Source organism: Mixophyes fleayi, chromosome 3 (genome assembly GCF_038048845.1).
Source record: "Mixophyes fleayi isolate aMixFle1 chromosome 3, aMixFle1.hap1, whole genome shotgun sequence".
Taxonomy (NCBI): domain Eukaryota; kingdom Metazoa; phylum Chordata; class Amphibia; order Anura; family Limnodynastidae; genus Mixophyes; species Mixophyes fleayi.
In genome coordinates this window covers 340,366,776-340,377,010 of record NC_134404.1, presented here as the reverse complement: position 1 = coordinate 340,377,010, position 10,235 = coordinate 340,366,776, and positions in this window count along the sequence as shown.

The following is a 10,235-nucleotide window of genomic DNA, read 5'->3' as shown; positions in this document are numbered from 1 at the left end:
TGGACTCGCCTTGGGGATTTGTGATGTCATCTGTTTAGAAGGCAGAGTTGTTTGCTGTTTTGTTGCTGACAGCATAATTCTTTTAAATTTTTTGGAGGGGGGGAGGAGGAGGGCTTAGATCCTTGGTGAAGCTGAACCACTAGTCCTGAACACGGGCCAGGGCCTAAGCCGTTCCTTGCCACTCCGTGTCGTAAAGGGCATATTGGCAAGTTTACGTTTCTCCTCAGATGTTTTCAATTTTCTTTTTTTACTAATTGTAGTGAACTTTTGTTTTTTGGATTTTACATGCCCTCTACTAGGAGATTGGGCATCGGCCTTGGAAGACGACGTTGATGGCATTTCATTGTCTATGTCATGACTAGTGGCAGCAGCTTCAGCATTAGGAGGAAGTGGGTCTTGGTCTTTCCCTACTTTATCCCCCAAATTTTGGTACTCCATTATATGCAGCACACGTTGTATTACAGTACTATTTTTTAAATACTGCAAGAAAAGTGAACAATTTTTAATAGATTGCAGTATTAATGTTAATGGACTGAAATATTTTTTTTTAGACTTTTTAAAATATTTTTTAATATTTTTTTAAAAGGATTTTTGTAGAATTTTTCTTTTTTTTTTCTTTTTATGGAAGAATTTTTAATACTTTTGAAATAAATATGCACTTAGCAGAACAAAGCACAGGACAAAACGCACCGCTGGACTCAGCAAGGACAGAGCACTGGACTGATGCACCACTGGACTCAGCAAGGACAGAGCACTGGACTGATGCACCACTGGACTCAGCAAGGACAGAGCACTGGACTGATACACCACTGGACTCAGCAAGGACTTTTTTTCATTTTTTTTTATATTATTTTAAAAGGATTTTTGTAGAATTTATCTTTTTTTTTTCTTTTTATGGAAGAATTTTTAATACTTTTGAAATAAATATGCACTTAGCAGAACAAAGCACAGGACAAAAGCACCGCTGGACTCAGCAAGGACAGAGCACTGGACTGATGCACCACTGGACTCAGCAGGACAGAGCACTGGCAAAAGCACCACTGGACTCAGCATGACAGAGCACACAGAGCCGTAACGACGGCGGTGCGGGCGGTGCGACCGCCCCGGGCGCAAGCCCAAGTGGGCGCAGCCGCCCGATACCTGACTCCGTGCCCAGAGGAATCGCCGCTCTAATTCAGATCCCCTACAAGCAACAATCCATTCCCGGCAATGCAGTGGAACGCATGTGCGTTCCAACAACAGGAAGTTCGGCATTTGGAACGCAAATGCGTTCCAAATGCCGAACTTCCTGTTGTTGGAACGCATCATTGCCGGGAATGGATTGTTGCTTGTAGGGGATCTGAATTAGAGCGGCGATTCCTCTGGGCACGAAGGTAGGTATCGGGCGGCTGCGCCCACTTGGGCCAAGTATCCTGGCAGAGTGTCAGTTTGGACATGTTTTATATGCAGGTGTGATACCTGTTGATTATAATATGAAGAGACCCTAATGTCCTGCCATTTGTAGCAGCCACTTCTATTACTTTTTATATCTAAGCTTTGCCAGTGCAGCTCATACATACAGTACTCTTTATACCACCTTCTTTATAACATCGCTCTTGTTTACCATCAGGTTTATTCTCCACACAAAAGTACATTCAAATATATTATGTCCAGTATACACCAACTTTCTATACCAGCAGTTTTGTCTATATATTTAGTGGGAATTATATGAAGCACTTTATAATGTGTACTGTATGTAGTATTTGTAGGGTATGTACAAACATAAACATGAATATTTTGGTGAAGAACAAACTTGGAAAACCTCTACATCAAAGTCTTGCTCTCGCCCCTGATAGTATGTCTCCTTCCGTTATATTGACATCTGCTTGGGTTCATCATGAAAAGTGCCTATTTGTGTTTTGTGATTATTGTGTTTTTGATTATTTGCTAAAACATCCGGTTGTTACAGTGAGATATAAATTAAATGCTGCTTGATGTGAGCATGTCATCATTATTTGATACAGCATAGACAGGAAATTTGTGCTTACAGCAAATTGCATTCTATTATAATATATACAAATTCTTTCAGTAAAGTGCTAGCCACACCCATATTAAGTTGGCCACACCCACTTGTCAAATGCCACTCCCACTTAGATGGGGGGCGCCGGTGCCCAGTCTCGCCCAGGGCACCACAATGTCTAGTTACGGCACTGAGAGCACAGCACAGCACAGCACAGCACGAGAAATAGCAGGACAGAGGACCACCTAACACACCCTCCCTCTTCCCTGATCAATGCCCGAGTGAAGATGGCGGCGGCAAGTGGAGAATTTAAAGGTTCCGAGTATCGCGAGATCCGACAGCGGGATTATGACTCAGAGCCTCGTTTTAAGTTTCGGAATCGGCGGGAATACCCGGACAGTGCTCGGATCTAACTCGGATCTGCGCTGTTCGGGGGGGCTTTGATTCCAGGAATCCAAGTCCGCTCATCCTTACCTCTGGTGGGGGGGTAATATCTCTCTCCCGTCCCCTGGGGGGCGTAATATCTCGCTCACATCCTCTGGGGGGGGGGTAATATCTCTCTCCCGTCCTTTGTGGGGGTAATATCTCTCTCCTGCCCTCTGGGGGAGGGGGGGTAATATCTCTCTCTGTCCTCTGTGGGGGTAATATCTCTCTCCTGTCCCCTGGGGGGTAATATCCCTCAGTTGGACGCTGACAGACACTCCCTGTGTGCTGCTCCTATCTATTATCCTGTTACTCTCTGAGGTAATTTATCCCTGAAATCTGCCCCATGTCACTAGTATTATGTCAGTATTGTTATACTATGACCCCTAGTGACAGCAGGTGATGGACCAGCCCCAGATTACAAGAGGGTCCCAGGACCTCCTCCCCTCTGTCCTGGGTCCCTGACAGGGTTGCCAACTCTGAAATGAAAAACAAGCCCAAACCAATCCTAAAAAGCCCCCAAAAAGCCCAACTTACAGGGGACAGCTGAAACAAGAGGAATGAGTGTGGCTCAGAGTGGAGATTGGGATAGTTGTGAGGGTGTATTAATGTGAGTAATATCAGTAGGAGTAGGGTAAGCTGTAATAAAGTGATGGGCTTTCAGCTAGCGATCAAAGATTTGAAGATTGTGGGTTGCTGTGGATGGTTCCCCCGGCCTATCACACTGGCCAGAGCTGCAGGGTGAGGATCAAACAGGGTCCAGTTCTAGGATACAGGTGAGGGAACCGTAGCTGCATTAATCCCCCCCCCCCACTCTCCTTTCTCTACAGTTAGCGCTGATCAGATGAGAGCGAGTTCTGGCTGAAAGCGCTGATAAGGGGTTAATACTGGGAGTGGCACTTAATCAGCTTGGCCTTGCCCCTTATTTATCCTGAGTATGGCCCCATTGTCTCTATCCAGACACCTTGTGTCAGCCCAGCAGGGGACCAAGGGATGTATTAGGGTGAGAAGGGACAGTAACAGCCCCTGCTGACAGACAGCCACTCTCAGAGGATCCCACTAAGACCACCCCTGACCCAGCCCCTGGAGCGTGGGAAAACTACAGGGTAGAGGAAAGAGTGAGACCCAGGGCTAGTCTCCTGCCACGCTTGTAGAGATTGCCAGGCCGAGCGGCCGGGATTCAGCAAGTCAGGACATCCAGGGGACTGACACTCCTTAATCTAGTGGGGTAAGGGACAGATAATGTGGTAAACCTGGCTGGCATTTATTTACTGTTTGTATATAGAATTCTAGTGATTAGTTTTATTACAATAAATGTACTGTTGTACCTTTCTAACTGCATTTGGCTGAGTGACTATAGGATCCCTAGAAGGTACTGGGTAGGCTTCCCTGGCACAGTAAGACACCCCTGGGCCGCCAGCCAGCGTGAAGTGGGTATAATTGGGCCAGATAAACCCGGTATCTTCACAGTTAATAACACAAGGTGTGTGTGCAATTCAGAGGAAGAATAGACACAATATTTTAACAATTCAAAACCTGGGAAAAAGAGGATTTATATACTCACGTTAAATCCGTTTCTCTGATTCCGTCTGGGGGACACTGCTTACCATGGGTTGTGGAGGGGAGCACGGGAGTTGGCACCTAGCTAGTTAATCTTCAGCACTGCTGACATACTCCTCCCCTCTACAATCCCCCCCGCCTCTTTCTCCTCAGTTAATTCAAAAAGCCCCAAGGAGATAGGTCAATCAACTAAGAGCATACAGAGAAAAGGCAGAAGGGAGGGATCGCATTGTCCCCCAGACGGAATCAGAGAAACGGATTTAACGTAAGTATATAAATCCTCTTTTCTCTTTCATCCAGTCTGGGGGACACTGCTTACCATGGGGACGTTCTAAAGCAGCCCCCTAAGGGTGGGACCGCTCTGAAAGCCCCGCTCGTAGAGCACTACGAGCGAAATTTGCATCCGCGGATGTGAATACATTAAATTGATAGAATTTTGTAAATGTATGGACAGAAGACCAGGTGGCTGCCCTGCAAAGCTGGTCAGCAGAAGCCCCATTTCTCGCTGCCCACGACGCCCCTACCGATCTGGTGGAATGGGCCGTAAGTCTCTCTGGCACAGGAAGGTTAGCTCTTATGTAAGCCTGCTTAATAGTTGCCGTAATCCTTCTTGCAATGGACTGTTTAGAGGCTGGCCAGCCTCTTTTGTTAGATTCATATAGGACAAACAGAGAATCAGTTTGTCTAATTTAAGATGTTCTTTTGACATAAATACGGAGAGCCCTAACCACATCTAACTTTTCCATAGACTGCCGATCAGACTGAGAAGTAGATAAAAAAATCGGAACTACAATTTCCTGGTTCAAATGAAAGTAGGACACCACTTTTGGAACAAAAGATGGGAGTGTTCTCAAAACCGCTCTGTCCTCGTGAAAAACCAAATATGGTTCCCAGCAACACAGAGCTCCCAATTCCGACACCCTACATGCCGATGCAATTGCCAAAAGAAAAACAACCTTCCAGGTCAAACACCTAAAATCTGCCTCAAGTAAAGGCTCAAAGGGAGGCCCTTTAAGCATGTCCAGTACCAGGTTAAGATCCCATGGTGCTGTAGGCGGAACATAGGGAGGTTGAATATGTAAGACTCCCTGAAGAAAAGTCCTGATATCTGGCAAATCCGCTAATTTCAGGTGAAAAAAGACTGAAAGTGCCCATACCCGAACCTTTAGGGAACCTAAACGAAGCCCTGCTTCCAGCCCATGTTGAAGAAAAGCCAATAAGCGAGGGAGACGAAAGGAAGACGTGTGACATGTCCTATTTTCGCATCTGATATAGGCTCGCCAAATCCTGTGACAGATGAGAGCTGAAACTGGCTTGCGAGCTCCCATCATAGTGTTCACCACACTGGAGGAAAAACCCCTAGCCCTCCAGAGGCTGGCTTCAACAGCCATGCCGTTAAACTGAGCTGAGGTAAATTCTCGTGACGAAAGGGACCTTGAAGAAGAAGGTCGTCTCGTGACGGAAGACGAAATCCTTGTCCTACCGCCATTGAGATTATGTCCGCGTACCACATTCTGCGTGGCCATGAGGGAGCTATTAGAATTACCGGCAGACCGCCTTGCCTTACTCGTCTGAGCACTCGAGGAAGCATGGGAATTGGCGGAAACAGGTATCCCAACCTGAATTTCCATGACATCGTCATTACGTCCACTGCCACCGCTAAGGGGTCTCTTGCCCTTGCGCAAAACCTGTGAACTTTTCTGTTGTGTCTGGAGGCCATGAGATCTATATCCGGAAGACCCCATCTCTGAACTAGAACCTGAAAAACTTCCGGATGGAGTGACCACTCCCCCGGCATCATTTGGTTTCAACTTAGGTAGTCGGCCTCCCAATTTTTTATTCCCGGAATGAATACTGCCGAGATTGCTGGAACGTACTGTTCTGCCCAAACAAAAATCTGAGCTGCAATTTCTATTGCGGCTGCACTCCTGGGTCCTCCCTGCCTGTTGACATATGCTACAGCCGTGGCATTGTCGGACTGAACTCTGACAGGGTGGCCCCGAAGGAGCTACTGTGCCCCCCTAAGGGCTAAAAGAATTGCCTTCAGCTCCAACACGTTTATTGATAAGGCTGATTCCTGAACAGACCAAAGTCCCTGGAGCCGGAGGTGCAGGATTACCACCCCCCAACCTCTCAGGCTGGCGTCTGTTGTGGCTATGATCCATGACCATGGAGCAAAAGACCTGCCCACCGACATGTGATCCTGATTCAGCCACCACTGGAGCAATTCTCTTGCCCCCGGAGACAGCGAGATCCTCTGGAGATCCAAGCGTAGGTGGGATCCTGACCATTTCCGTAACAGATCCCACTGGAACCATCTGGAATGAGCCCAACCGAAAGGGATCGTTTCGAAGGAGTCACCATCTTCCTAAGCAGCCGCATGCACAAATGAATTGAGGGCTTGGGAGAGGACAAGACCAGAGTTGTTGTAGCCCGGATTGAACTGATCTTCTCCGTAGGCAGGAACACTTTCTGCCGACGGGTATCCATGATAAGCCCCAGGAAGACCATGCATTGACACGAGACCATCTGGGATTTCTTTAAGTTTATCAGCCACCCATGGCTCTCGAGAATTGTTATGGTGAGTGATAAGTGTTGACGTAAGCAAATCTCTGAGGAGGATTTGATGAGTAGATTGTCTAAATAAGGGACGACCTGAACTCCCTGTAGGTGAAGACACGCTGCCATCAGCGACATAATCTTCGTGGAGACCCTTGGAGCTGTGGAGAGGCCGAAAGGAAGAGCCCGGAACTGATAGTGGGAGTTCCCTACTGTGAACCTCAGGAGGGACTGATGATTGCTCCAAATAGGAATGTGGAGGTATGCATCTTTTATGTCTATGGATGCCATAAACTGATCCTTTATCACCGACCTTAGGGACTCCATTCTAAATTTGTCCACTCGTAAGTGCACATTGAGGCTCTTTAGGTTTAGAATGGGTCGAAATGACCCGTCCGGCTTCTTAACCAGAAAAAGATTTGAATAAAAACCTTTTTTTTTTCTGGTTGTCTGGGACCCTGCAGATGACTTTTTGCGAAAGAAGAGAGGCGACACAGGCCTGCATTGCCTGTCTTCTTTGGGGATCTCGGGGTAGCGAGGTTACAAAGAAACGCTGCGGTATTGGTCCCATCAGGTCTATTATGTACCCTCTTGAAATAATGCCCCGAATCCAAGGGTCTTGGGATGACGCTGCCCACTATTCCTGAAAAAGAGACAGACGTCCCCCCACCAGCGCCACCTCCTGGGGAATAGGGTGGCAGTCAGGACGCAGGCTTCTCCTGGGTCTTGGAGGCCTGGCGCCTAGCTGCAAATGAGAACCTGCCTCTGACAGACGAGCCTCTGGAATTCGGTTGTCTACCCTTAAAAGACTGCCCTCTGGGCAAGGATGTACCCCGAAAGGACTGACGAAACGAACTAAACCATGGTGTCAGGCTTCTACCGGAGAAAATCGGCAAAGAGGTGCTCTTGCCCCCCGTTGCCTGGGAAATCATGTTATCTAAATCCGGGTCAAACAGACCTGCTGCCGAAAAAGGAATGGATTCCATAGATTTCTTTGACTCAGAATCCCCTTCCCAGGATTTCAGCCATAATGTTCTTCTAGCTGAAACGGACGCAGCCTGCATAGAGGAGGACACAGAAGCTGAGCTCTGAGCCGCCTCATAAATATATCCTGACGCCTCCTTTAAATGTAACGTCAGGGTAATCAATTCTGGGTCCTGTAAGGTCTGTGCCAGTTGCTCTGCCCATGCTTCCATGGCTTTGGCAACCCAAGCTGAAGCAAACTTGGGTCTAAAGGAAGAACCCGCTGCTACAAATATGGATTTTAACTGGGATTCCACTCTGCGGTCAGTGGTATCTTGCAGAGTTGCTGAGCCCGGGGCCGGAAGGAGAGTATGACGGGCCAAACGGGCTACAGGAGTATCTAATTTCGGAATTTCCTCCCAGCGAGCCACGTCCTCTTCCTGTAACAGATACAGGGAAGAGAACCTCTTTGGAACAGAAAACTTTTTATCAGGCTGTTTCCAGGCTGCCTCAGCAATATCTCTGAGTTGTGTAGAAGGGGGAAAATGAATAACCTTCCTTTTGGCCTTTTTAAAGAGACTTCTGTCTCTAGGACTAGGATCCTCCATTTCTGGGAGGTCCAACGCTTGCCTCACCGCTAAAACCAAATCGTCAATAAATTGATTTTTAGTGACTTCTTCCTGTTCCGAGGATGGAACTTGGTCAGAATCCAAATGTGATTCTGTTTCCTCTTCTGAAAGTCCCTCTGAATCAGAAAGGACCATGAGAGGATTAGCGGATCTGAGCCGCTTTCTTTTAGCTGGGGGCAGGTTTGGGGATTCAAGTAACTGGTTAAGTTTATCCAAACCCTTAATAAATGCTGAGGACCATTCCGGTTCTGCAGGTACAGGCGGATGGTCCGTAAGCAAAGAGGAAGGTCCTGCTATAGCCGTTTCTGTAGAAACCATGGCAGCAGGGAGCCCCACAGGGGTAATAGCATTATTAGTCACAGAGGCTGTCACACTAGACCACAATTGATTAGACTGGGAGACCATCTGTGCCAAAGAGTAAACCGACTGTGTCAGGGAGGTTACCCGGGCCGGTTCCTCCGTCAGTGGGGCTGGAAGGAGCTGGGTTTGCGCAGAGGGGACCTCTCCTTCACAGGCTGAGCAGAGCGCCAACGGGTCTTTCTGCCCATTAGGTAATTTAACTTTACATCAAGAACATGTAAAATATTTTGCCATAGGGCCTTTTCCCTTTTCTGTCATTTTAAAAGGAAAAGCACAACAAACACTTAGATAAGACATATTTTGAGAGAGAAGATTTGAAAATGCAGCAAATTTCTACATACTACCAATAAATGAATAGAGATATAACCGGTCCTGTATTCTCAGCAGTGACCTGATGCACATAATATAAGCCTCCCATTGTAAGATACAGCAGTATAGCTGAGAAGCAGAATAGATGTGCGATGTTTGAGTGTGATCAGCAGGTGCGAGAGACACCAACAGCTAACAAATAAGTGTGAATGAAATGATTAAGTGAAAAGAAAAGAAGTCAGCTGATGAATACTAATTACACAATCTTCCTTACCAAAGGCACCTCTGTGTAGAATCAAAAATACTTCTCATTAAATCTAAGCCATTCATCTCTACAGAAAAGGCAGTTCGGTCTCCGGGTGCCTAGGATCTGTGTGGTGTGATGGGCACAATCCCCTGCCAGGCTCATACAGTGTACGAGCTGCAGGATGCCAGGAAACAGGGCACATAGAATAGTTATAGTGCAGGCCTGGCCAACCTGTGGGTCTCCAGGTGTTGTGAATCCACAAGCCCCAAGCCTAGTGCTTTACCAGAAGATAGCCAGCCGACAGCTGGCAAGGAATGCTGGGACTTGTAGTTTCACAACACCTGGAGAGCCACAGGTTGTCCAGACCTGTTATAGGGTAACATTAACCACCATGAGGCCCTGAAGTTTTGTCCAGTATATAAATTACACTAATTAATGTGTATTTTAAAGTTCTGGCGAACAAATTGCTTCAGGAATATTTATTTTTAATTATGTACAACAGCAATTAATGGGACAGGACCCAAAATAATTAACTACAATGTCTCAGTGATTTGGCTAAAGAAGCATTTTCATCCCTTTTACTTTGCTGCTTTTTCAGTAAAATACATATATCCACAACCTATGTGATGCTGGGTATATTTTATAAACCAGCTGATAAAATGCCATAATAAGAGCAGACTGTACTTTATCTAATACTTATTTTGATTCAGGTAGAATGACTGCATGTCTCACAGAGCAGCCAACAGATCTATGGAAGCTACGTCCTTTATAGATGTACTGACGACATGCACTTTTTTAACTACTAAAATAAGTGAGGAGCCCCCAGCCTTCAAAGGGGCCACACAGAGGAAGGAGGGAGAGCACAGTGCACGCTCTCCTCCTCTAGGCATGCAGCGTGATCTCGCTGCACTGTGCAGAGGTGGTCATGTGACATGGAAGTAGGCTGCCCCCTTCTGGTAAGATCGGGAGCAACCAGAGGGGGGCACTGGCAGCCCTGGGACTGCCTGCTGCCCACCGCTGAGTTAATTAGTTGTGGCAGTTATAGTGTGCCAGTGTAGGGGTGCCAAGGGAAGAGCCCCAACATATTGCTTCACTGAGCTGGGGGTGCTATACAGATTATGGTGCAGATTTATCAAACCTTCTAAACAATAAAAGTGAAGGTGTTGCCCACAGCAACCAATCAGAT